The sequence below is a fragment of the Lacerta agilis genome, chromosome 9 (assembly GCF_009819535.1).
Source record: "Lacerta agilis isolate rLacAgi1 chromosome 9, rLacAgi1.pri, whole genome shotgun sequence".
Lineage (NCBI taxonomy): Eukaryota > Metazoa > Chordata > Lepidosauria > Squamata > Lacertidae > Lacerta > Lacerta agilis.
Window position 1 is genome coordinate 71,483,530 of NC_046320.1, and position 27,154 is coordinate 71,510,683.

Genomic DNA, 27,154 nt, shown 5'->3' on the forward strand with positions numbered 1-27,154 from the left:
CCCAGATAAGAGAGGAGGTGAAGCCCATGGGTGTCTGAAGACTGACTCTCTGATCCAAACTACATCATCTGCAGCAAGGTGATGTCAGTGGACAGATCCTGAAGTTGAGGCTCCAGTACTTTGGCCACCTCATGAGAAGAGAAGACTCCCTGGAAAAGACCCTTTTGTTGGGTGGGAAAGATGGAGGGTGCAAGGAGAGGGGGACAACAGAGGATGAGATGGTTGCATTAGGGGTGCAATCTCAGACTTGTGAGTGCATGTTGGGCTTGAAGGTGGAGTGGCAATCTTTACCTCCCCAGGTGACAGGTGGGGAAGTGGTTGAAAGAAGAGACCCAGTTGACAGCTGGGAACAAAGGCCGGCACAGTTACTATCCAGCAGATGTAAAGTAATTGTGGTGAACTTCTGCCAGCTCCAGACCTATAACTCCTCCTCTTGTTTTGTTTTGTTTTGTTTTATTTCATCCTGCCTTTCACCTTGTGCAGTCCTAAGGTGGCTCACGGCAAGAATTAATACAGAAACAACTAAAAACAAACAATGAATTAAATACGTATGCCTGTTTTTCAAAAATCCCACTGAAAACGCCAAATCTATTTAAAAGTATGCACACACATTCAAAAATGCTTTCTTGGGCCACTTTCACAGTTGAAAATCCAATGCCTATTTCCAGTTCACATGGCTAGAAGTGGCATCCCTAGATGATCATGACTATGCCATAAGGATAGGCAAATCTCCCCACCCCCAGTCTTAAATTCAGTTCCGTACTTTTGCAAAATAATAATCATTCAATTTATTCACATGGTAGTGTGTATTTCTCTGATATACACATTTTTGTATGCAATTTTGCCCAGCGTACACAATTTGCAAAGCATTTCCCCTAATGTTTTTGTATGCTATTTTCTGTAACATATGCATTAATAAGCACCCTGGTGTTTTACTGCTAGTGTTTTATTCTGGACAGTCCTTGCATTTCTTCCTTTTTAAAAATATAATTTTTATTAAATTTTACAGAATTTTTCCAGCACAACATCTCCAACACAACATAACAGTCCTTGGCTGTTATAGCCTAGGACTTCCATCAACCCCTTCTAATGGCTTTCTGAATTCCTTTCTAATTATGCATTTTATTACTATGCTTATTGTTTTAGATCCAATCTTACATCAGCTAATCTTAATACTTCTCACAATAATTGGGATAGTCCTCCTTACAAAACTTCTTGCAATCCTACAAGTGATGTTAAGTAGTTACAGTTGTCTTCCAAATACAACATATATTTCTTCCAGTCCTTTAGGAAAGTCTGGTCCTGCTGGTTTCAAATTTTCCTTGTAAGTTTCGCCAGCTTGACGTAGTCCATCAATTTTACTCTTCTTTTGTTGGCATTTCTTCTTGCTTCCATCTTTGGGCTAATGGTATTCTTGCTACAGTGGTCACATATAAGAACAGGTTTTTAAAAATCATTTTTATGAATTTCTGTACCCAACCATACCCAATAAGTCATTCACATTTTACATTCCCACCACATGTGGTAAAACATGCCCTCTTTTTCTTTACATTTCCAACATTTATTATTCATTTTATACATTTTGGCTAGTTTCACTGGTGTCATATACCATCTGTACATCATTTTCGTTATATTTTAATGCTCTGCAGGCAGTCAAGTTTATTCCCTCTCTCCATAACGTCCCCCAATCATCTATTGGTATATTATGCCCTATATCTTTAGCCCAATGTATCATTGCTGATTTGACTTCTTTGAGGTCTTTAAGCAGAGGCTTGACAGCCATCTGTCAGGAATGCTTTGATGGTGTTTCCTGCTTGGCAGGGGGTTGGACTGGATGGCCCTTGGGGTCTCTTCCAACTCTAGGATTCTAGGATTCATCTTTTAGATGCCATTCCAATGGTAATTTATACATTTTAGATAATATTTTAAACTTATTGTTTAACAGTTCCAATTCAAATCTCGATTTAATATATCCAAATCCATTTTTCCTTTTATCTTCTTTAAACATTTCATTGACTTGACGATAATGCAACCAAACATTCACGAAAATTTTAACCTCTTCATACTGCTTTAATTTCCATTGGTTTTCCATCTCCATCACTAACTGTTCATAGGTGGCCCAATTTTTATTCATATTTATCTTTTTCACACTCATTGCCTCTAATGGTAAGAGCCACCATGGTGTTTTACGTTCCAATAGATTTTTATATCTATCCCATACTTCATACAGTGACTACGAAATATGTGGTTTCCAAATCCTTTATGAACTTTGACTTTATCATACCATAGATATTCATGCCATCCGAATCTGTTATCGAATCCTTCCAGATCTAAGAGATCTGTAGTCTCTAACAGCATCCAATCCCTTAACCAACAAAGGCATGAAGCCTCGTAATACAATTTCAAATCTGACCTTGCATTTCATAACACCACCTCCAGGCCATTGGGTTGGTTGACTGGCATCTCCAAATTCTGAAATACAGCAGGCAAAGCAGAGAGGTCAAGAACTTAGCATGTATACCTGAGACCTGGGTGAATGAGCTCAGTGGCCCTCTGCTGCCCCAGCTGTGTCCACCTGGGTACTTGATGCAGCACCATTCTGAGTCAGAGGGTTGTGTTGGCCAAACAGGTTATTGATTATAGTGATCTATTTTACATACCGGTACTTTCATAGTTGGAGTGCCTGACTGTACTGAAAAAGGATGTTATATGGCTGTCAGTCACCACCAGTATTCCCTATTTATAGACCCCAAGAGAAGACAAACAAAGAATGGCCTTCCAATTCATTATTCACTCCCTGCCTCTTTAACTGCTGTGAGGAGAGCTGAAAGAGGCAGAAAGAAATGAATGGCAGTGATTGCAGAGATACCTATTCTGAATAAATATGTTTCTGATGGTTCTGTTAACTAATAAATGAAACAAATTGGCCTCACATATTTTTATTTTTTTAGGTAGTTGCACAAGCGGTGTGTATAACCTGTTCAGGGGAGAGGGGAGAGCCTGTCTCTGATGCACCCTTCTCTCTTTCCATGCAATTTTCACTCCTGCAGAATGTCTGGAAGGTGCTATTGAATTCCTAGGTAAAATATGTAGTGTGAAAGGATTCATTCCTAGGAAATACTTTCTGATCTCTTTGTAGGAATTCATAGAGAAACAAGTCTTTCCTACATACAAGGACCACTGGGTTGGAGTCTATAATACTGGGGGATGGAAATGTATTGATGACCAGGCACCTAAACGCACGTGAGTCTCTGAACAAAATTATTTTGTAGCACCCTTTCCTTCTTTGCACTCATATTCTGCAGTCTTCCAGACGACCCCGGGGTGGGTGGTGTCGCCTTGATCCCCTTCCTCTCCTGACCTCTGTTTCCCAGTGTTTTTTGGAATGTCTTTGGCTTCACTTTATGAAATGCATGCAGTTGGCTTTGTACTGTAGTATTATTCAGTGCTTATTCGTGCCTCCTAAAAAGAGAGCCAGTGTGGTGTAGTGGTTAAGAGTGGTGGACTCGTAATCTGGTGAACTGGGTTTGCGTCCCGCTCCTCCACGTGCAGCTGCTGGGTGATCTTGGACTAGTCACACTTCTCTGAAGTCTCTCAGCCTCACTCACCTCACAGAGTGTTTGTTGTGGGGGAGGAAGGGAAAGGAGAATGTGAGCCGCTTTGAGACTCCTTAGGGATATCAAATCCAAACTCTTCTTCTCTGCTTCCTATCTTGGTTAGCAAATAGTTTTGTTGCTACAGAATGAAACACACAGCATGGCCACCTGCCTGTTGCAAAATTTATATCAAAATAGCTGAGACTTGTTTCCAGTTACAGACGTGGAAGTAGCTGTGTTTAGCATGACTCCATGCCAGATGGCTTTGAAGGGTGGTTACTTCTTCGTTTGGGACTGTGAAGAGGAGGAGGGTAGATTGCTTTTCAAGTCATTATGTTGTCAAAGGATTTCATTTAAATACCCTTCCTCAAATAACGGCTCTGAATGATTTCAAGCTAATTTGGAATATAAGCAACTCTGCCAAGAAAAAAATGGGTCACATTCTGCTGGATTGAGGAGAGCTGGGATTGGGAGATGTGCAAAAACAGGAGGAAGGGCCTGCTTCATAAATTGGAATTATTCCCTATCCTGCTCAGCCTTATGAAAATTGTATAACAAAGAGGTTGTGGTTTTGGGTTTTTAAATTGAAGCCAGGTGGCTAAGCATGAGAACAAAAACTGCATAATGTTTTGGCTGAAGGATCAGCATAACAAGGAGTCCTTGAACTGTTGTGAATTGCTTTTGCTGAACAAGGAAAGGAGTTGAATAATAATTTATATAATAATAATTTATTATTTGTACCCCGCCCATTTGACTAGGTTGCCCTAGCCACTCTAGAGAAGAGGATCAAAGGATTTACCAAGAACAATAAAACAATTAGAACTTTGTATCCACAGGTTGCCAGGGGATGAGGTTCTTTCACGGAATAGTAATTTTAAACTAATGTAGCTTGGCAAAGTGAAGAGTTATTGTATTTGATTAATCAGAAATACATTATAGTTAAGTAATAGTATGAGCAGTCACTGAAATATGAACAGCCGATGGAAAAGGATAAAGGAAAAAAATAATGAATGATAAAATTATAAACTATTTTAAGTAAAGGATTGGGATGTAAAGTGTGTATTTTGATGCAGTAAGACGTGAGCAGAAGGGAAACACTGCAAAAACAGGGTGGAAGTCAACTTTAAATTTCTATTAAATTATGTTGCATTCTATTGTATTGTCTCATATATATATATATATATATATATATATATATATATATCCAATAGGTCCTTTTAATCTGTTTAGGTGTTTAGCATATATGAGACCCAGTACACTCTAGGAAGGCACAAGTAAACCTCCGACAACCAAGGGCATTGCTTTATTGATTAACAAGCATGACAAGACAGGGAACATGCACTCAATCACACACACATCCATACATCTCCCATACTCACCACTCTACACTGGATTGATCAGACCCAGTCAGAGTCACGAGTGACCAGACGACAGCTGTCAATGTCTGGCACACAACTGAGGCTGTAAGGCTTTGCCATTTATAAACCTTGGTCTTACTTACTTACTCCTTGTTCTTGGCATCTCACATCCGTGTCCTTGGCCTCATTTCACAACTCTTACCTTATCTGAATGTTGTGTAAAGTTGTACAGCCCACCTCCAAGCCTCCTTGCGCGTACCGCTCCCGGCACACACTGTTTTTGCCAAAACATTATGATTTTTTCCACATTCCATTAGTGCTTATACAACACAGTTCATGATCAGTTCACTGACAGTTCAAAGACATCACATCCATTTTGTGGTATTCTTCAGCAATCTTTTTGGCCCATGCAAACCACACCATTCTCTCTCTCTCTCTCTCTCTCTCTCTCTCTATATATATATATATATATATATATATATATATTTGCATCAGTCTGTGTACATGGTGAAGATTCAAATAAATTTCAGTTCTTCAAAGTGGAGCTGGACAAGGATGCCTCCTGTTGCCACTGCTTTTTGCATTGGAAGTAGAAGCACTGATAAAATCAAGTACCCAGAGAAATGGAACACCTCACATCATTAATATGTTTTCAGGTGAAATTGCCTGATAGTCTCTGAGCATGAAACTGTGGTACTGGAGGCCACCGGAGTGTCCGAGGGCTGTGGGATGGACCATTAATACTACAAAATCAAAACTGCTCTATTTGAATGTTCCTATTCCAATTTAGAATTTAAATAACTAATCACGTTCTTTCTTGTGGCTGTTTGGCAGCTGATAGAAAAGAACTGGGGGAAATTAGGAAAAACTGCATTAATGGAAAAGCACACCCAACAGATAAAAGCTATGAATGTCACTCAGAACTCATGTCACTCATGATTTCATGGTCTTCTAGTATCCATTTATGACCTTTTCAACTGATAGGACAATTAGGTCCCTACCACATTCACATGAACAACTATGTATTTTGCTGATGGGACTGTTTTCATCTCACTTGAGGAGGAGGGAATAGGGGGAAGATTCTATTAATCCCTTTTCCTCAGTTGTAACTGCAATGTACAGTATAAACATGTTAAGAAGTCTTTATCTATCATCTATCTGTCTGTCTGTCTGTCTATATCTATCTATCTATCTATCTATCTATCTATCTATCTATCTATCTATCTATCATCTGTTGTCTGTCTGTCTGTCTATCTGTCTATCATCTATCTATCTATCTATCTATCTATCATCTATCTCTATATCTATCTATCATCTATCTATCTGTCTGTCTGTCTATCTATCTATCTATCTATTCATCTATCTATCTATCTATCTATCTATCTATCTATCTATCATCTATCTATCCTGCTTTCCCCCCTCCTGCCATTTTCCTAGAATAGGTGTTAAGCTAACTCACCTGTAATTTGCTTGATAGAACAGTCCTGGTAGGAATGATTTCCCCCTACTGGCTGTGACAGACTGTGTCTTGAACTCTTCAGCTGCTCTACTGGGGGAAGAGTAATCCATTCTCCCAACCAACGCTGCCTGTGATCTATGGCAGTTAGGGCCTTTTTCACCTTCCTTCTTCTGAATTTTGCTTTGTTCACTGCCTATTTCTGTTCTATTACTGTTATCTTCCACGGTGCAGGTTTTCTTCCCCTGCCTTAATTTCAGCGCTGTCTCCCACTTTGATTTCCCTTTGCTGTTCTCTCTGCTCTCTGGGGTCCTCATCTTCTCCTTCCTCCGTCCTATCTCCACCACAGAGACAGGAATGTTTTGGCTTTGCTTTCACCTGGCTGGGCATAGGAAGTTTGTTAGTGGACTTTGGTGTACCTCATGTCTCTTAGCGTGCAGCTGCTAGTCTGGTCCCCCCCTTTGACTGGTCTCCCCTTTGAACCCTAGTTTACCTGCCCTTTTAACATTTTGATGTTTAAGGCTGTGTTGCTGGTGGCATTCACTTTAGCACAAAGAGTTTCAGAGTAGGAGGCCTAGTCTTCAGACCTCCAACTCTGCATTTTTCATCAGGGTAGCTCCTACAGCTACCTGTGATGGTAGTTTTCCCATTGTGGATATTTGTAGGGTGGCAACATGGGCTTCTCCGTGGAGCTTTGTAAAGCACTATAAAATAGGCTCAGGGACGCGGGTGGTGCTGTGGTCTAAACCACTGAGCCTCTTGGGCTTGCTGATCAGAAGGTCAGTGGTTCGAATCCCCGTGATGGGGTGAGCTCCCGTTGCTCAGTCCCAGCTCCTGCCAACCTAGCAGTTTGAAAGCATGCAAAAAGTACAAGTAGATAAATAGGTACTGCTCCGGCGGGAAGGTAAACAGCGTTTCTGTGCGCTGCTCTGGTTTCAGTGTTCCATTGCACCAGAAGTGGCTTAGTCATGCTGGCCACATGACCTGGAAAAACTGTCTGCGGACAAACGCCGGCTCCCTCGGCCTGTAAAGCGAGATGAGTGCCACAACCCCAGAATTGTCTGCGACTGGACTTAACTGTCAGGGGTCCTTTATTTTTACCTTTTATAAAATAGGCTCACTTTCATCTGCTGATGCAGTATTTGAGGAGAAGGCCCCCCAGAGAGCCTTGCCACAATAGGTGTGTGGGAATACACTTCGTGGGTTCCTTTGAACCGGCGATTATTTGTTTAAGCTAATGTTATTTATGCACTATTTTATGTATTCTTCCACGCAAAAGCAAAAGCAAAAGCAGGGCTCAGTAGGCATCTTGCCACTGAGATCCCTCTGCCTAAAGTTTTAGTTCCAGAGGTTTGAATTTGTCAATGATCGTTTATTCTGCTTCCCGCCCTTTTTGGGGCAGCAACAGCATTCCTATTGGTAAATATATCGATCATGACGTTGCACTTGGTTATCAATAAAAGGCTGCGGCTCCCCGTCTTGGGCAGATAGTCAGGATTTATCAGTCGCTTAGTTAGCGGGGTTTTTGGGGAGCGGGTTGGATGGGTTGGATGGGTTGGAAGCACGTGCAGGAGGTAGTTAGGTCTTAGCATTGCGGAAGATTTGGCGGTAAAGGTTTAGATAGCTTTAGTTTTAGCATAGGCTTAGATTGCGGAAGATTTGGCGGTACAGATTTAGTTAGCCTTAGCATTGCGGAAGATTTGGTGGTGCAGGCTCTGTTAGCTTAGGAAAAGCTTAGAATAGTGATAGGTATAGAGAAGTGTAAAAGCCTATGCGGGTCAGCCAAAGCCATTCAAAGAAGTAATGTTGTCTGTCTTTATTTCATCTTAATTTAAAATTTTTGGGGTCTATTTAGCCTTTATGCTTGGTCGTAACTTTAGCCTTTATGCTTGGGTATGTAACTTTAGAGTAACTCAGGAGGTCGCAAGTGTTTGTAGATACTTTCACAAGGCATTTTCATCCGAACCACTCACGCACCTTCAGATTTAGCCTGGCGGACAGCGGCACGGTGCGAGTTTATGCTCCAGAATTATCGGCCGTTCCGTTCGCAGGCTTGGCCGGCGCCCGTGCATTTACGCATGTGAGGCGCTGGCCGCATATCCCCGGCAACTGGAATCCCGTGTGTAGGTGGCCTAGACCTACACGCGGGAAGCTCCAGCAAAGAATCCCCACAACTGGTGCCCCGTGTGAGGCGTAGCGGTTCGGTGTCGCTTCTACGGGAGCTCCGGTGAGAGGCTACACTTTGGAAATCCGTCCGGAAGCAACAATTGAGGTGAGGCATAATGGCCCGGTCACCCAGGACTTCGCTGCGGTAGAGCGAGTCCACCACTCACCCAGACCAGGAGTAAAAGGTCTATATTGCGCGCAAATTCACCCCACGGGGTCCCCGGGTAGAGTGGCAAGGGTTTTGGTGGAAGTTTTGGTAAAAGTAAAGCTTTCGGGTAAAAGTAAAGCCTTTTGTTAAAAGTGAAGTTTTTTGGGAAAAGTAAAGCCTTTTTTAAGGGAAAAGCCTTTTTGTTAAAAGTAAATATTCATCTCTTAAGATTAAGAGATGGGCTCCTCACTCTCATCTGCTTAATTTCAATTTTGTGAAGACTTGTCGTACCTCTTAAGAAAGAATGGCCACCCCGTCTCTGAGACGGAGATAGAACAGTTAGTTAAAACTATTGGAGAAGTTTGCCCCTTGGTCCCTAAAGAGGGAACGAAGGATTTAGCTTCGTGGGATAGAATTGGGGGGGAGTTCATGGCCCATCCGAAGGTCGGGATCCCTGTTCAACTAGTTTGGAGTAAAGTCAGAACCTGCCTTCAGCAGATCGCTCCTAAAAGCCTTTTAGATAATGGAAATGTAAATTTTGGGAATGCCGCCTTTAACGGTTCCCCTGTGCTGCCACTTGCCGTCGTTCCATTTTCGGCCCCTTCGCAGCAGCCAGCCCATGCTCCGTTATCGTGCACGCACTCGCTTTCGCCCAATTTGTCTTTGTCAGCTTCATTGCCGCCTGTGCCGGTGCAGCAGCCTGCGATCCCGTCGGCCTTTCCAGCCCCGCCGCGGTCTGCTTCGCCGCCAGCCGCTTCGCAGCCATCACAAGCCCCTTTCCAGCCAGCGACCTCTAGAAGCTCACAGCAGCCGCAGGCCGTGCTTCAAACAACGGCTCCATTTCACCCATCAGCAGCGCGACTTCCAGCGACTCCACAGCAGCCGCAAGCCGCATTTTCGTCAGCGATCCAGCAGCAGCAGCAAGCCGCGTTCCAGCCAGCGATCCCCTTCGCCTCGCAGGCCGCGTTCCAGCCAGCTGCTCCATTTGTGCATCAAGCCGCTTTTCAACCAGCAGCTCCTCAAGCTTCATCGCAAGCATCATTGAAAGCAACAGCACCCTTGTCTACAGAGCTACAGCCTGCTCATCTAAAGTCAACATTGCCAACTTATTTCAGCCCTTCATTGCAAGCAGCTCAGCATCGGTTTGCCAGCCCTTCAGCGCCACCGATGCCAACACAGACTTCGGGACAAGAGCCAAGGTCCCACACAATGGTGTTCCAGATGCTAGAATTTGCAGCGCAGAATCAGCAGTTCTACGCTCCAACAGCTACCAACCGACCATCTTGTATTCAACCATCTTCAAGTCAGCCATCTTGTCTTCAACCATCTTCAAGTCAGCCATCTTGTTTTCCAGAAGCCATGAGTCAGCCATCCTTCAAGCATCCTGATGTCCTTGACTCACTGGCACCATCTGCTGTTCAACTACTTTACAAGCATCAAGAAGACTTCAACTCAATGACATCATCTGCTATTCAACCCCTTTGCAGAACTCAAGCCCTGGAAGCAGCCTTGGGACAGATTGACTTCAATGCTGAACCTACGCACATCTTTCCAGTGATTCGCCCTAATGGAGGACAACCTGCAAGATATCAAGCCATCCCTTTTGAGACGCTGCGTGAACTACGTAAAGCCATACGTGAAAATGGACTTCAGGCACCTTACACTAGAAGCCTGCTTGAGGGACTGTCATCAAGTCGCCTATTGCCATCTGATTGGAAGTTAATTCTTTTTTTTTATGAAGAATTTATTAGCATTTTCATAATACAACACACACCCAGACCCACACCTACACATACAAAACAAATACAAATACATATATTGCCAGGATTCTTCTTCTTATTTATATACCTAACAAAAAAAAAAATTTCTATTTCCGAATCTTGACATTTGACTTCCCCTGCCTTTTCACCTTCGGTTTTAGATCCATATTTTACTTTCTTAACAGCTTTTCTCTAAAAAAAAAAAAATTAACTTCAATTAAAAGTAACACAATTATCTTAATCATCCTATTGTATCATAAATCTTAGCAGAATATTCTTATAATATCTAAACTTATTTCTTCTGTCCTTTATCATGCTGCTTTTTAACTTAAAATCCAATATCCCCTTACTTATTCAAGATAAACTTATAATTAACAACCTTCACTCTCCGATTTCAGATACCATAACAGACCATTTAAATTTTACATTTAATACTTCACCCCACACCCCCTTTGTCCATTGTCTTTCTCTGTCTTTCGCCGGAACCAATCTTCCAGTTGTCTTCTTTTCCCAAATGTCCACAGATCCAGGCAGCATTCACAACAAACCTTGCATCGAGCTTCAGGATACACATCACATCTTTTCTGGGCTCCTCCGCTTCTTTGTACCATACTTCTTCTTCTTGTAGATATCTTAGTTCTATGTCCCTTGCCCCCGAGCTCCCACCTCGGGGTCTGGATATTGCAAATTTTGCCGTTCCGGGACTGCCACCCCCAGAGAACGGTTCCTTTTCCCGGAGTCGCCCAGCCATTTCAGACCATCCTTCAAGCATCCCTTCTAACTCTTTGCCAAAGTTTTCTTCCATTGTGTAAAACTTTTGAAAAGCCTCCTCTGTGGGAAGTAGGTTTCTTTTATTCATAATCCCACTCAAGACTTGCAATTTCCGATTAAGCAGTTCCAGCCTCAAGACAGTAAGCATTTCTTCATCCGTTAGTCCAGAGTTCAAAACAAGTTCAAACACAAAGTCCAGCATTTTGGGGGAGAGGGTGAGTGTCAAATTTCAGTTCCTGTCTCTTCCTTCCTTTGTTTCAATTGTTTCCCACGTCAGTCCAGATTTTCTATCGCCATTTTTTCTGAAGCCAGAGCGTAAAGACCAAAACTTTAAATGGAGATATTTTCTGCCCACTTAATCCCCAGAGGGAAATCTCAGCAGTCTCAGTTTCCAAATTCCAAACACTTTGTATCCATTATTGTAGCAGCAGTCACTTAAACTGGTTATTTTCTTTCTCTCCCGAAGGGAGAAAGGCAGGCTCCCTTTCCTCTTCCCCCCGGATCGTTCCAAAGATATAAAAGTCAATCAAATACTCACAACCACCGGGTTCTTTCAGATCATTAAAGACAGGTAGAACTTGTTGATTTAAGCCAGGATCTATCCAGGTCTTGTGCCCCACTTCGTGCCCCGACTGGGCCAGGCGATAAGACTGGAACACCTACAGCTCAATCATAAATATCTGGACTCAAGACTGTCTGTCATGAGCACCCTCACTTCCTCAGAGGTCGAATAAAGCGCTGGCTATTTTAACTTGAAACAGTTCTTCTTTATTTTTCTACAAGCTACAATATATATACATAACTATACAGCCTGTGTGGCTAAGTTTTCTTCCACACATCTTATCTACAGAACGAACCCTGTCTAACGCACACAGTGAAGGTCACATTCTGTCTGGCAGAGAGAAGTTAATTAGGAGATCAAAGACTCAGTTCCCTCCCCCTTCTCTCAGACCATAAGTCACACGATTCTCACAAAGGGAGGGGGTGAAATACTAACATACTCCCCCATTTCATCCCGAGGTTTGGGAGAATCTAACATAACTTTAACTGTTTAACATATATACCAAGTTGTTCCTTGTTCACAGCCTTAGTCAACACATCAGCAGGAATTTCCTTCCCTGGTACATATGAAACCTTCACAACATTTTTCTGAATACATTCTCTGGCGCGTTGTAATTTTATCTGCAAATGCTTTGTTCTTTGCTTGCAACCTTCAGAATGTATCAGTGCTATGCAAGATTTACTGTCCTGGTATACATTAACTGGACAAGTAATTTTCAGTCTAATGTCTTGGCATAGCTGCAGTAACCACTCAATGTCCATAAGTGAGTGAGTTAATGCATTGAGCTCTGCTTCGCATGAACTCAAACTTACAGTCGCTTGCTTTTTACATGCCCAATCAAAAACACATTGGTTGTACATATAACAGATACCTGAAGTGCTTTTTCCATCAACTGCGTCACTTCCAAAACTGGCATCCGTGTAAATTTCTAGACCACCTGATTTCTGGCTAGAAAGACGCAAGCGATAGTGCATAGTACCTTTAAGGTAGTTTACAATGCGTTTGAGCGCTTTAAAGTCTTGCACTGTGGGATTGTTTGAATATCTGCTGAGCAGATTTACACTAATGGCAATATCAGGCCTGGTACATCTAGCTATGAAACTTAGCTTGCCCAATATGCTCCGAAACAATGTGACATCAGGAAACATTGTAGCAGTTGTGTCATGTTGGTACCCTGTGACCATGGGAGTGTCCACTGCATTTGACTCAGTGAGTCTCAATTTCTGGACCAAATCATTAATTTTGCATGTCTGGTGTAACAGAACATCACCTTTGTCATTCCTTTCAACTTCTAATGACAAGTAATTAGTCACATCTCCCAGATCTTTCATATCAAAATGTTTCTGCAACTTCGTGAGTGTGTCTTTGTAAATATTTACATTTTTCCAAAAGAATAACAGATCGTCAACGTAAAAGATGCAATACAACTTCTGTTGCTTGTGCTCCTTTACAAAAACACAGGAATCGGCCTTTCCTTGTTCAAAACCTAAGGAAAACAGTATTTCAGTAAGTTTTGTGTACCAACAGCGAGAACTTTGTTTGAGGCCGTACAAAGACTTTTTTAACTTGCACACCATTCCTTGCTTTACATGTACACCATCTGGTGGTTGCATATAAATGTTTTCATCTAGAACACCGTATAAAAATGCGGTATTCACATCGTGGTGTGAAATTGTCATGCCTTCCTCAGCAGCAAGTTTCATCAACAGTCTGACACTTTCAAACCTAACTGTTGGTGAATATGTCTCGTGGTAGTCTTGATCAGGAATTTGAGAAAAACCACGAGCTACTAGTCTAGCTTTGTGTCTGACCACTTTACCATGTTTGTCAGTTTTGGCTTTGAAAATCCACCTGCTATCTACCAATTTCATACCTGGTTCTTGTGGAACCAATTCCCACGTTTCATTTTGCTTGAGGGAATTCAATTCAGATTTCATGGCATTAAGCCAAGGTTCTGCGTCTTTGGCTGACATGTTTTGAACCTCTTTGTAACTGGTTGGTTCAAACACAAAATCTGAATTACTGGCAGTAACAGCAGTTTTGGCAAACTCAATAGAAAAACGCTTTGGTGGTTTTCCCTTGGTGGTTCTTTCGGACCTTCTTACAGTCTCCTGATCATCTGGATCCATTTCCTCCTTAGGAGAATGAGGATCTATTGTGAACAAAGGTTGTTCATCTGCACCAGCCTCTGGCTCATCTTTAACTGAGGCTTGGGCACTGTGAAGGTCTGTATCTGGATCAGACTCTCCACCATCACTAGAATCAGCATCATCAGACTCAACCTTTTTCTTTTCTGGTTTTGGTTTTACATTTCCATCATCAGACAGTGGGTAACATTGGAAAATACCAACTGTGTCCCATTTAGGATTGCAGTCTATGCTCCTGGTCAACCTTATTGCTTTTGTGTCTGTCATCAGAACACGATAAGAACCTTTCTCATATCCTAGAAAGATACCATGTTGACCACACTTACTCAATTTGTCATTTTTCACAGTGTGTACCCAGACTTCTGAACCAAAAATTTTCAAATGTTTTACAAATGGTTTCTTCTGAAACAGCATCTCATACGGAGTACTCTTAATACTTGAGTGAAATCTCCTGTTATAGACATAAGTGAAGCAAGACAGAGCTTCCCCCCAAAAAAGGTTAGAGAGGCCTGAATCATGCAACAGAGTTCTTATCCCTTGTTGCAACGTTTGGTTCATTCTCTCACACAGGCCATTTTGCCATGGTGACCTGGGTGTGGCGGTCAAGTGTTCAATTCCCTGTTCAGAGAGGAAACTTTCAAATTCTTCTGAACAAAACTCACCACCTCGGTCAGTAAAAAAACAGCGTACATGCTCATTGTGCACATTCTTAAGCCATGCACAGAATTGCTTAAATCTTTGAAAAGTCTCTGATTTCTTTTGCAACACATAAACCCAGACATATCTGGAAAATGAATCAATCAGAACTAGAAAATACCGTGAATTTCCTCTAGAGGGCGCTAGAGGTCCTACCAAATCAGCATGAATTACTTCATAAGGTTTTGTAACCTCCCTTCCTGATTCTGCACCTTTGGAGGCCTGTTTGATTTTGTTCTCTGCACAAGAGATACATTTCATGTGGTAAGGACACTTCTTAACCTTCATACCATCAACCAAATCTTGCATTTTTGTTAAAGCCTGAAAATGAAGATGGCCAAACAAGCGATGATAATCATGAATACAATGGTTATGCAACTTCTCATTCTTATCAATTGATATGTTGCAGTGGGCCTGTTTAGTTTTCTTAGCTGTACCAGCTGTTGCACCTGTAACAAAAGGCAATACATATAAACCATTAACACATTTGGCATAAAGAATGAGTTTGTTGTCTCTAATAATGTCACATCGGGACTTTGTGAACACCAGCTTGAGACCTTGAGAAGTAAGCTGAGAAACACTCAGCAAATTGTCCTGCAAATGAGGTGCATACATAACATTCTTAACTGTTGCATTAAGATTCTGCAGAGAAATCGTTCCCTGGCCAGGAGACTTTATCTCTGACCCATCGGCCTGTTGAATTCGGCCTTCTTGCCTCTGCAAATTAATGAAAATGCTTTTATCATTAGAAACATGGCGCGTGGCCCCAGAATCTACAACAAAAACAGAGTATGCGTCCTTATCAGTACAACGAGAGATCAAAGCCTTTTGTGCAGCTGGCCCTTGAGGTCTGCGTCGTCCTCCACCACCTTTGAAGTTGCCCTTCTTCTTTGAAGCTTTCTTGCAATTACTCCGATAATGACCTAGCTCTCCGCAGCCATAGCAACGTACTGACTTCAGTGCCTTTGCAGTAGTTTCACTTTCTCCTGCTGAAGGCTTAGAAACATTTTCAACAGCTTTGCCCCGGCTTTCTTTAACAGTCTGTCTGCGGTCAAACTCATTTAAGAGCACACTAGATACATGATCCGGTGTTAAACGATCATTAGGCAATGCTGATAACTGAGAAGCAATAGCATCATACGACTCATCCAGGCTATTAATCATTAGCATGGAAAAAACAGCATCAGAAAAAGTCAAGTCTCTTTGGATGAGGTCTTGTCTAAGACGTTGTAATTGGGACAGATGGCTGGGCAAATCGCCATCTTTCTGCAACTCCAGTCTACACAATTTCTTGAAAAAAAGAATACTGCTCCCTGCTCCCTGCCTAAGATGCAAATTACGAAGTTTGTCCCAAACAGCTCTTGCCGTGTCAGCATCTTCTAAACTAACCAACAGGGTATCACAAACGCCCAGAACAATAGTCCCTCTGGCTCTTTGATCAGCTTCATGCCAGGCAGGCCATTCGTCATCATCTTCCTGTGGGGGATCATCCTCAATGGTATGAAAAAGCCTTTCCCTTTGTAAAAGCGCTTTCATTCTAACTTGCCAGGTAGGGTAAGTCTCTGGCGTGAGAGGAGGAAAAGAGAGAGATATCTGGCCAAACTGTGCAGAAGACATGCTTGCGTTTTTAACTGTAGCAAACACCACTTCTTCATACAACAAAATAAGCCTTAACTCCCTTTAACTTCACTCCCCCAAACTGAGCGCAATTAACAAGAATCTGGAAAAGCGTCTCTGCTATCTGTTCTGGCAGCTAAACAGCATACCATTGTAAATCAATTCTGTAGCTTGAAAACAGCTCCGAAATGAAGCAGCCGAACTGTCTCACCAAACACAGCAGCAGCACGTCTCAGCAGCCTTCATCTGCAGAGGAACGAAAACCAGCCGCTCTGCAACACAGGAGGAACGCCAACCAGCCGCTTGCCACCATAGGAGGAACGAAGCCATCCGCCTCTGCTACCATATGTTGATTTAAGCCAGGATCTATCCAGGTCTTGTGCCCCACTTCGTGCCCCGACTGGGCCAGGCGATAAGACTGGAACACCTACAGCTCAATCATAAATATCTGGACTCAAGACTGTCTGTCATGAGCACCCTCACTTCCTCAGAGGTCGAATAAAGCGCTGGCTATTTTAACTTGAAACAGTTCTTCTTTATTTTTCTACAAGCTACAATATATATACATAACTATACAGCCTGTGTGGCTAAGTTTTCTTCCACACATCTTATCTACAGAACGAACCCTGTCTAACGCACACAGTGAAGGTCACATTCTGTCTGGCAGAGAGAAGTTAATTAGGAGATCAAAGACTCAGTTCCCTCCCCCTTCTCTCAGACCATAAGTCACACGATTCTCACAAAGGGAGGGGGTGAAATACTAACAGAACTTAGACGCTCATCACAGGATTTGTCGCCGCATTTGCATCCCGGTTGGGGCATGTCCCCTATAGCCCGGCTCCGTCGTCCCTTCACCCCCACTCCCCCTTTACAGGGGGAGCGAGGGAAGGGTTCGGAGCCACAACGGGCACAGCCGGGGAGCCCAGGGTGCGGGACACTCTTCCCGCACCCCACCGGAGCCCCGCTTTGCGGTAGCGGGGCTCCAACCCCCGGGATGGACTGGGCGCCTCGCAGCCGAAGCAGCCCACGACCACCCGCAATGGCGTCGCCGCCGGAAGTCCTGATTGGAAGTTAATTCTACGCACCTTCCTGTCGCCTACAGATGCCCTTCTGTGCCAGCAAGAGTGGAGAGAGGTAGCAGCCAGACATGCCACACCTGCTGTTCCAGAAGATATGTTAACTGGATCAGGAAACTTTTCCAACGTTCAACAACAGCTTGCCATCCCAGATGCTGGACTTGTCACCATCGCAGATATTGTGGTCAAGGCCAGGCGCAGACTTCCAAATCGTACAGATGCCAGCTCAATATCAGGGTTCGCTGCAGTCCGGCAAGGTCCGAAAGAGCCTTATGGAGACTTCGTGGACAGACTGATCGTTGCAGTAGAATGCCAGATAGAAGATTGTCATGCCAGACACATGCTTACAAAACAACTTACCTTTGAAAATGCCAACGATGACTGCAAGAATGCCCTAACCGCAGTTGCAGCTCGTCCAGATGCCACCTTAACAGAGATGCTACGCGTCTGCCAGAATGTAGGCACTCATTCCTACAAGGCACAACTCTTGGCCGCTGCAGTACAGATGCCACGTCAAGACAACTCTACGCCAGTCAAGAAGTGCTATGGCTGTGGTGGTAATGATCACTTCCGCTCTCAGTGTACAGCCGTGCAGAAGCCTCCTGCCAAGCCGCCAGAGAGATGCCCCATCTGCCAGAAAGGTTTTCACTGGGCAAGTCAATGTCGCTTGAATCCACAGCACAACTCCTCAGATGCATCACCCTCAGTCCAGGGCCAGGGAAACAATCCTGCGGGCCGCGCCCCGGCCCCGGTAAAACAATAGGGTGCAAGGTCAAGGACATTACAAAGGTCAACAGCCTCAGAAAGATGAACAACGCTACTCCTTATTCTCACCAGTATCCAGATCCTCGAGATAAGAGTGTGGTCCAGAGAGATGTCTACGTTCCAGGTGTCCAGAAGAAAGATGCAACCCAATGGGATATCCAAGTCTCAGAGGTTTCATCATCCGCCCCACCTGTACAGAGGTTTCCAGCGGACAGAGCATCAGTCAGTGCGCCTCCTGCTGTCAGCTCTCTGCCTCCCATTTGTGCCGCTCCTATGCCAAAGCAAGCTACTACAGTCAAGCCTCCTATCACAGAATTACCTTCAACGCTGTATAGGCATCCTACTGAAGTCAACCTTACAGCACCAGAACTCTACTTACCTTTAGACCAAGTTACAGGTGGGTAGCCGTGTTGGTCTGCCATAGTCAAAACAAAATCGAAAATTCTTTCTAGTAGCACCTTAGAGACCAACTGAGTTTGTTCCTGGTATGAGCTTTCGTGTGCATGCACACTTCTTCAGATACACTGAAACAGAAGTCACCAGATCCTTAAATATAGTGGGGGAGTGGGGAGGGGTATTACTCAGAAGGGTGGTGGGAATGGGTGATAGGCTGATAAGTGTGGAAAACCTGTTGACGACTCTAAACGGCTGCAATTAGTCTTGCAGGGAAAGGCAAGGGGTGAGATGGCTAAAGATGGCTTTGTTATGTATAATGAGATAAGAATCCAATGTCTTTGTTCAAACCAGGTTTCTCCATGGTTTTAAGTTTGGTGATTAGTTGCAATTCAGCCACTTCTCTTTCCAGTCTATTTCTGAAATTTCTTTGTATTAAGACAGCTACTTTGAGATCTTTTATAGAATGTCCTGGGAGATTGAAGTGTTCTCCTACTGGTTTCTCTGTCTTGTGATTCCTGATATCAGATTTATGTCCATTTATCCTTTGGCGTAGGGTTTGGCCTGTTTGTCCAATATAGAGAGCTGAAGGGCACTGTTGGCATTTGATGCCAACTTTGCTGCCACATAAACCCGGATAACACCATTACTGGTCCCAACAACATCAAACACACCATCTCAGGACTATTTAATTGCTCATCTTCCAACATTGTGTATGCAATCAAATGCCAACAGTGCCCTTCAGCTCTCTATATTGGACAAACAGGCCAAACCCTACGCCAAAGGATAAATGGACATAAATCTGATATCAGGAATCACAAGACAGAGAAACCAGTAGGAGAACACTTCAATCTCCCAGGACATTCTATAAAAGATCTCAAAGTAGCTGTCTTAATACAAAGAAATTTCAGAAATAGACTGGAAAGAGAAGTGGCTGAATTGCAACTAATCACCAAACTTAAAACCATGGAGAAACCTGGTTTGAACAAAGACATTGGATTCTTATCTCATTATACATAACAAAGCCATCTTTAGCCATCTCACCCCTTGCCTTTCCCTGCAAGACTAATTGCAGCCGTTTAGAGTCGTCAACAGGTTTTCCACACTTATCAGCCTATCACCCATTCCCACCACCCTTCTGAGTAATACCCCTCCCCACTCCCCCACTATATTTAAGGATCTGGTGACTTCTGTTTCAGTGTATCTGAAGAAGTGTGCATGCACACGAAAGCTCATACCAGGAACAAACTCAGTTGGTCTCTAAGGTGCTACTAGAAAGAATTTTCGATTTTCTTTAGACCAAGGTCAGCCTATAGTTGAACCACAGGCGCAGAAACACTTCCCATTTAGGGAACAACATGCCAAGATCAACCAAGATGATGATCACTTCCCATGTGGTCAGAAAATACAAGTGAGTGAGTCAGCTCCTCACCATGAGAACTCTAGCATCACTCCAGTCAAAACTTGGAACAATGTCCACTCCATTGTTCTATCTCCAGTATGCCAGCTCAGCTCGCAGCAGCTTGCAATTCGCCAAGAGCAACAGCTTCAACAGCTTCCTTCAAAAGAAGAGATTCCAGTTTGCCAGCTTAATACTCAGCAACCTGAATGTCATCAGCTTCAGCAATGCCAATGGCCTTCATCAAAAGAAGAGCCTCAAGTCTGCCAACTCAGCGCAAATCAGCTTGGAAATTGCCAACTTCAACAGTGTCCAAAGCCTTCTTCTAGCAAGAAACTACAAGAGTCTGCCAGTGAACAAGAAGAATCTTCTGTTCCAGGTATTCCACTTTTTCTGACAGAGGACTGTTACTTTGCCAATCCATGGTTTGCTCAGCAATTGCCAACATCTATTCGTGGTCCATTCCCAGACACTTCAATATGTCTGATCCTGCCTAGAGTTGATCACCTTCCTGCCACAGTTACCTTGACTGCAGGATTGGTTCGCATCACCGATTCATCTCAACTGCTTATTCCAGGATTTTCAACAGTTCCATGAGTCCTGGCGAAAGGTTTGGAGATCGCCAGACTCTACCTGCTTACGTCTACACCTATAACTTCCATGGAATCCCTGCCTCCTCAGGCAGCTATGGCACTGATCAAAATTACAGAAGAGCGCCCCCACCTTGTCTTGGAGATGGGTGGACGCAAAGTCAAAGGTCTACTCGACACAGGAGCCGACTTGACAGTCGTCACCAGAAAGGACTGGCCTGACCATTGGGCAACCACCATAACCCAAGATGTCTTCGGAGTGGGAGGATTCGAACCCGCTCACCACAGTGTGCATCCAATCTCATTCCAGTCAGAATCAGGCTCAGTGGTCCAGCTTCGTCCTCTTGTTATGAATGTGCCCATCACCCTTTGGGGTAGAGACCTGCTATCTAAAGCAAGGACTGTTATCCACACACATTTTTGATGTGGGCCTCTGCATCAGCGCCAGTTCATGCACTTCCACTCACGTGGAAGGAAGGACCCCCTGTGTGGGTCGACCAATGGCCGCTGACATCCGAGAAGCTCGTCGCAGCAGAGGCCCTAGTTAAAGAGCTCCTTCTTCAACAACGTGTGCAACCCTCCAACAGCCCTTGGAACACTCCGATTTTCGTCATAAAGAAGAAAAATGGACAATGGCCCAGCCTACGCTTCTCAAGCTTTCAGAGATTTCTGTTTGCAATGGAATATCTCTCTTTCCCACGGAATTCCCTTTAATTCAACAGGTCAAGCTCTCATTGAGAGGACGCACCTCACCTTCAAGACCCTGCTACACAAACAGACTGCAGGACGTCACCTTCCAGTGTCAGAGATCCCTCTAGCGGTTGCAAAGGTTCTTTTCACCTTGAACTTTCTTCTCTTCCCTCACAACAAGCCGCATTATCCAGTAGATCGCCACTTCAAGAAGGAAGAACAGCTTCCTCGGCCCTTGGTCTCTTATCGCCTCCTACCTGATGTTGAATGGCGAGGTCCAGCTCAATTCATCACCTGGGGCCGTGGTTATGCTGCAGTTGCGATGGACGATAAAGCAGTATGGATACCTGCCAGGTGTTTCCGTCCTTGGAGAGCCAAAGAGCCAGCTTTAGAATATCCAACTCATTCTCTGAATACACCTGTTTCCAGCACACCTGAGAAGTCAAGCTAGACAGACTTTGCGTGGAATCCGATGCTCCTTTTTCATCGCCAGCCATGCTGACTAGCTTTGATTGTTAGCTGCTCGTTTACTTCTCAACGTCTTGTTGAATGCAGAACATCTTCAAGAGCGCTTATCTGAAAGCACCTGTTTCATTCTGGGCAGTGTTTGCTTGCTCCTCTGATTGCCTAGGCCTGTTTGCAGCTTATTCTGCTTTCCTGCTTGAACACCTTTGTTTGTTTTCTTTGATTTTCCACTTGGTGGGAGGAAGATTCCACCTACACTCACTTGGGAGGATGCCATCCTCAATGGGGACATTCCAGCAAGTCCTTCTGATTTGCTTGCTTTGCCTTTTCTCCCACAGGTGTTTCCTTATTTCCCGTGTTGCTGAACTTTGCTTCATGGAACTTTCCTGCTTCGCAGAACTTTTTCTTCTAGATGTCCCTGTGCAGCCAGGAAGAAGACATCTAGCACCTCATCATCATTGTCTTATCTTCTTCTGCAAAGACTTTTACTTTTCGCAGTTCTAGAATGGTCCTTTTCTTTACATTGTGCTTGCAGAAGTTGCAGATCATCTTTTGTACTTTTCCTATGTATGAAGATTTTATGAGAATTTTGCCTTATCATGCTCGCTTGTTACATGTTTTTTCCCTTTCAGCTTGGTAGTCTATGACATGGAGATTTATGTACATGGCCTCATTGCCATGGTTTTGCGTTTTAATCCGGTCATCATGCTTTCTCTTCCTGTTAGCCTTGTTACAGGTGATTAATGGTTTTGCTAGCTTATTCGCTTTCTAACTACTTTTGGGTGTCTGTACCTATTGCAGTGTGTATTCCCTGCTCATTTTCTTCCCTTACAGGGTAGTTTAGGGAAGGGTGCCCACCGTGATTTGCGGCGGTGGTATCATGTTTCTATGGCCTTCCTGCCTTTATGGCGCCCCTGATGCCCCTTTTATGTAATGCTCCTTACTTTGGATGAAGTATCATCCTGTCCTGTTTGCAGCTCATTCTGGAAGTTCGCTCGATTCTGTAGGTAATAGCGACTTCTCAGATTTTTTTATTTTACGCTTGTCAAAAACAAAAAATAAAAAAATATTTTAAAATGGGGGAGGGGTCCGGGGAAGGCTGTGGAGTTCCGTCTCCAGTTTTTTGCCTTCAAAAAAGTTTTTTGCCTTCAAAAAAGGTCATGGTCCCGGACTGGGACCATTCTTATGTTTGCCCAGTAGGTTGTTATTTTACGCTAGCCAATGTAATTACCTGAAAAACAGAGCACATTGTTGATGATAAAGAAATAATTTTTCCAGGTATTGCTATTTAAAACTTATTCTTCCTGATGTTTAAAGGATTCTAATGATGAATAGAATGATGCCTTATGGTTATTCAGATATCTTTTGATATTCAGTATGTTTGTATAAACGTTTTTTTTTCTCATGCAAAAATGTATTAATACCTTTGTAACAATGTTGGTATTGTTTATATCAAAGTAATTATTTTGGTATTCCTAACCTCCTTCCTTTCTGTATCTAGTCAAAACAAAAATTTAAAAAAATATAAAAAGAAAGTGGATATGTGGGAATACACTTCGTGGGTTCCTTTGAACCCGCGATTATTTGTTTAAGCTAATGTTATTTATGCACTATTTTATGTATTCTTCCACGCAAAAGCAAAAGCAGGGCTCAGTAGGCATCTTGGCACTGAGATCCCTCCGCCTAAAGTTTTAGTTCCAGAGGTTTGAATTTGTCAATGATCGTTTATTCTGCTTCCCGCCCTTTTTGGGGCAGCAACAGCGTTCCTATTGGTAAATATATCGATCATGACGTTGCACTTGGTTGTCAATAAAAGGCTGCGGCTCCCCGTCTTGGGCAGATAGTCAGGATTTATCAGTCGCTTAGTTAGCGGGGTTTTTGGGGAGCGGGTTGGATGGGTTGGAAGCACGTGCAGGAGGTAGTTAGGTCTTAGCATTGTGGAAGATTTGGCAGTAAAGGTTTAGATAGCTTTAGTTTTAGCATAGGCTTAGATCGCGGAAGATTTGGCGGTACAGATTTAGTTAGCCTTAGCAGTGCGGAAGATTTGGCGGTGCAGGGTCTGTTAGCTTAGGAAAAGCTTAGAATAGTGATAGGTATAGAGAAGTGTAAAAGCCTATGCGGGTCAGCCAAAGCCATTCAAAGAAGTAATGTTGTCTGTCTTTATTTCATCTTAATTTAAAATTTTGGGGGTCTATTTAGCCTTTATGCTTGGTCGTAACTTTAGCCTTTATGCTTGGGTATGTAACTTTAGAGTAACTCAGGAGGTCGCAAGTGTTTGTAGATACTTTCACAAGGCATTTTCATCCGAACCACTCACGCACCTTCAGATTTAGCCTGGCGGACAGCGGCACGGTGCGAGTTTATGCTCCAGAATTATCGGCCGTTCCGTTCGCAGGCTTGGCCGGCGCCCGTGCATTTACGCATGTGAGGTGCTGGCCGCAGATCCCCAGCAACTGGAATCCCGTGTGTAGGTGGCCTAGACCTACACGCGGGAAGCTCCAGCAAAGAATCCCCGCATAGGTGGATGCAAAGGAAGGCCTCTTTGGACTGAGGAACACTGCTTTGGTGTATGCCTACCAGAAATGTCTTCCATCCTTATCAGGCAAAAGTGGAAATTTTACTTATCATTAATTTCTATTTGATGATAAGGATGAGGACATTCTGCCTACCTCTCCTTCCTCTGTGTGCCCCCCCCAGCATGTATCCATGACTTAGGGCTTCTGTCAGTGCCTTATAGCTTTCGTAAGTTGTTTAGAATATTAGTGTCTTGTCTTGCCTTGTTTGCCTTTCCTCCTCAAATGTTTCCAGGGCTGTTTCCTCTTTCCTCTGTGTCTCTCCGCACTCTTTCTTTGAAGTTACACCTCTGGATGGACAGATTCCATTTTTCAAGTTGTAGTTTTTGGGGTCGAGGAGTTTTGCCTTTGCTTTGCCAGTTGAGAGGGACATCGTTCTCCCTGACCACCAGAGAGGAGCTGAAGAACTCAAGACCCTGTCTGTCATGGCCAGGAGGAATTGTCATTGGCACTAGGGAAGCCCTCTGTTCGTTTCATCAAATAGAGATTCGCAGTATGTAAAAATTCCATTTTTCAAAGTTCCTCTGTTGATCCCATTTAAGAAATTGATGCTGCATTGGCTCCTTTCCAGTCTGCAGGTACGGAAGGTGATTTTAGGCTAGGAGAGAGCAGACATCCCGTCTGAATTGACTACTGATTAGTGCTGCCATTTGTTTTTAGATTCTGGAGGACTGGTATGCCAAGCCTGACCGTGCCAAATCCCTGTGTCTATGTAATAGGTTTCTGCCGGGATTCAAGAGGCTGTTGGGAAGACACCAACTGCAGAGTCCGAAAACGGAGCATATGCAAGAAGAAGCCTGACAAAAGATGGTACACATGAAGCCCTTGAAACTGGATTCCACAATCTCTCCACTAAAACAAAGACAATGCATTGATTCCCTCCTTTAAAGAGTCAACTATCCAGGTTGTGGAATTAGGACATTTAAGAGCTCAAGTCTTTGACATCAGCAGTCAAAAGCACTTTGTCAAACCTGGTTCCTCCATACTGGAAAAAAGACACTTTATTTTGCAACCACAAAGACTTGGACCTCCAATAAAATAAAGTGTGGAAGAGTTCAGTCATGTTGTTGTTGTTCAGTCGTTCAGTCGTGTCCGACTCTTCGTGACCCCATGGACCAGAGCACGCCAGGCACGCCTATCCTTCACTGCCTCTCGCAGTTTGGCCAAACTCATGTTAGTAGCTTCAAGAACACTGTCCAACCATCTCATCTTCTGTCGTCCCCTTCTCCTTGTGCCCTCCATCTTTCCCAGCATCAGGGTCTTTTCCAGGGAGTCTTCTCTTCTCATAAGGTGGCCAAAGTACTGGAGCCTCAACTTCAGGATCTGTCCTTCTAGTGAGTACTCAGGGCTGATTTCTTTGAGAATGGATAGGTTTGATCTTCTTGCAGTCCATGGGACTCTCAAGAGTCTCCTCCAGCACCATAATTCAAAAGCATCAATTCTACGGCGATCAGCCTTCTTTATGGTCCAGCTCTCACTTCCGTACATTACTACTGGGAAAACCATAGCTTTAACTATACGGACTTTGGTCGGCAAGGTGATGTCTTTGCTTTTTAAGATGCTGTCTAGGTTTGTCATTGCTTTTCTCCCAAGAAGCAGGCGTCTTCTGATTTCGTGACTGCTGTCACCATCTGCAGTGATCATGGAACCCAAGAAAGTGAAATCTCTCACTGCCTCCATTTCTTCCCCTTCTATTTGCCAGGAGGTGATGGGACCAGTGGCCATGATCTTAGTTTTTTTGATGTTGAGCTTCAGACCATATTTTGCGCTCTCCTCTTTCACCCTCATTAAAAGGTTCTTTAATTCTTCCTCACTTTCTGCCATTAAGGTAGTATCATCAGCATATCTGAGGTTGTTGATATTTTTTCCGGCAATCTTAATTCCGGTTGGGGATTCATCCAGTCCAGCCTTTCGCATGATGAATTCTGCATATAAGTTAAATAAGCAGGGAGACAATATACAGCCTTGTCGTACTCCTTTCCCAATTTTGAACCAATCAGTTGTTCCATATCCAGTTCTAACTGTAGCTTCTTGTCCCACATAGAGATTTCTCAGGAGGCAAATGAGGTGATCCGGCACTCCCATTTCTTTAAGAACTTGCCATAGTTTGCTGTGGTCAACACAGTCAAATGCTTTTGCATAATCAATGAAGCAGAAGTAGATGTTTTTCTGGAACTCTCTGGCTTTCTCCATAATCCAGCGCATGTTTGCAATTTGGTCTCTGGTTCCTCTGCCCCTTCGAAATCCAGCTTGCACTTCTGGGAGTTCTCGGTCCACATACTGCTTAAGCCTGCCTTGTAGAATTTTAAGCATAACCTTGCTAGCGTGTGAAATGAGCGCAATTGTGCGGTAGTTGGAGCATTCTTTGGCACTGCCCTTCTTTGGGATTGGGATGTAGACTGATCTTCTCCAATCCTCTGGCCACTGCTGAGTTTTCCAAACTTGCTGGCATATTGAGTGCAGCACCTTAACAGCATCCTCTTTTAAAATTTTAAATAGTTCAGCTGGAATATCATCACTTCCACTGGCCTTGTTGTTAGCGAGGCTTTCTAAGGCCCATTTGACTTCACTCTCCAGGATGTCTGGCTCAAGGTCAGCAACCACATTACCTGGGGTGTATGAGACCTCCATGTCTTTCTGGTATAATTCCTCTGTGTATTCTTGCCACCTCTTCTTGATGTCTTCTGCTTCTGTTAGGTCCTTTCCACTTTTGTCCTTTATTGTGGTAATCTTTGTACGAAATGTTCCTTTCATATCTCCAATTTTCTTGAATAAATCTCTGGTTTTTCCCATTCTGTTATTTTCCTCTATTTCTTTGCATTGCTCGTTTAGAAAGGCCCTCTTGTCTCTCCTTGCTATTCTTTGGAAATCTGCATTCAATTTCCTGTATCTTTCACGATCTCCTTCGCATTTTGCTTGTCTTCTC

At 43.6% G+C, this 27,154-nt stretch overlaps 1 long non-coding RNA gene across 1 annotated transcript; it reads left to right on the forward strand.

Annotated features, from left to right (window-relative positions):
* On the forward strand, positions 1-25,281 carry LOC117053117. The gene is made up of 3 exons (XR_004427359.1): positions 1-78; positions 3,140-3,243; positions 24,889-25,281. It is a non-coding gene; the product is annotated as an uncharacterized LOC117053117 (long non-coding RNA).
* Positions 25,282-27,154: the final 1,873 nt, after the last annotated feature.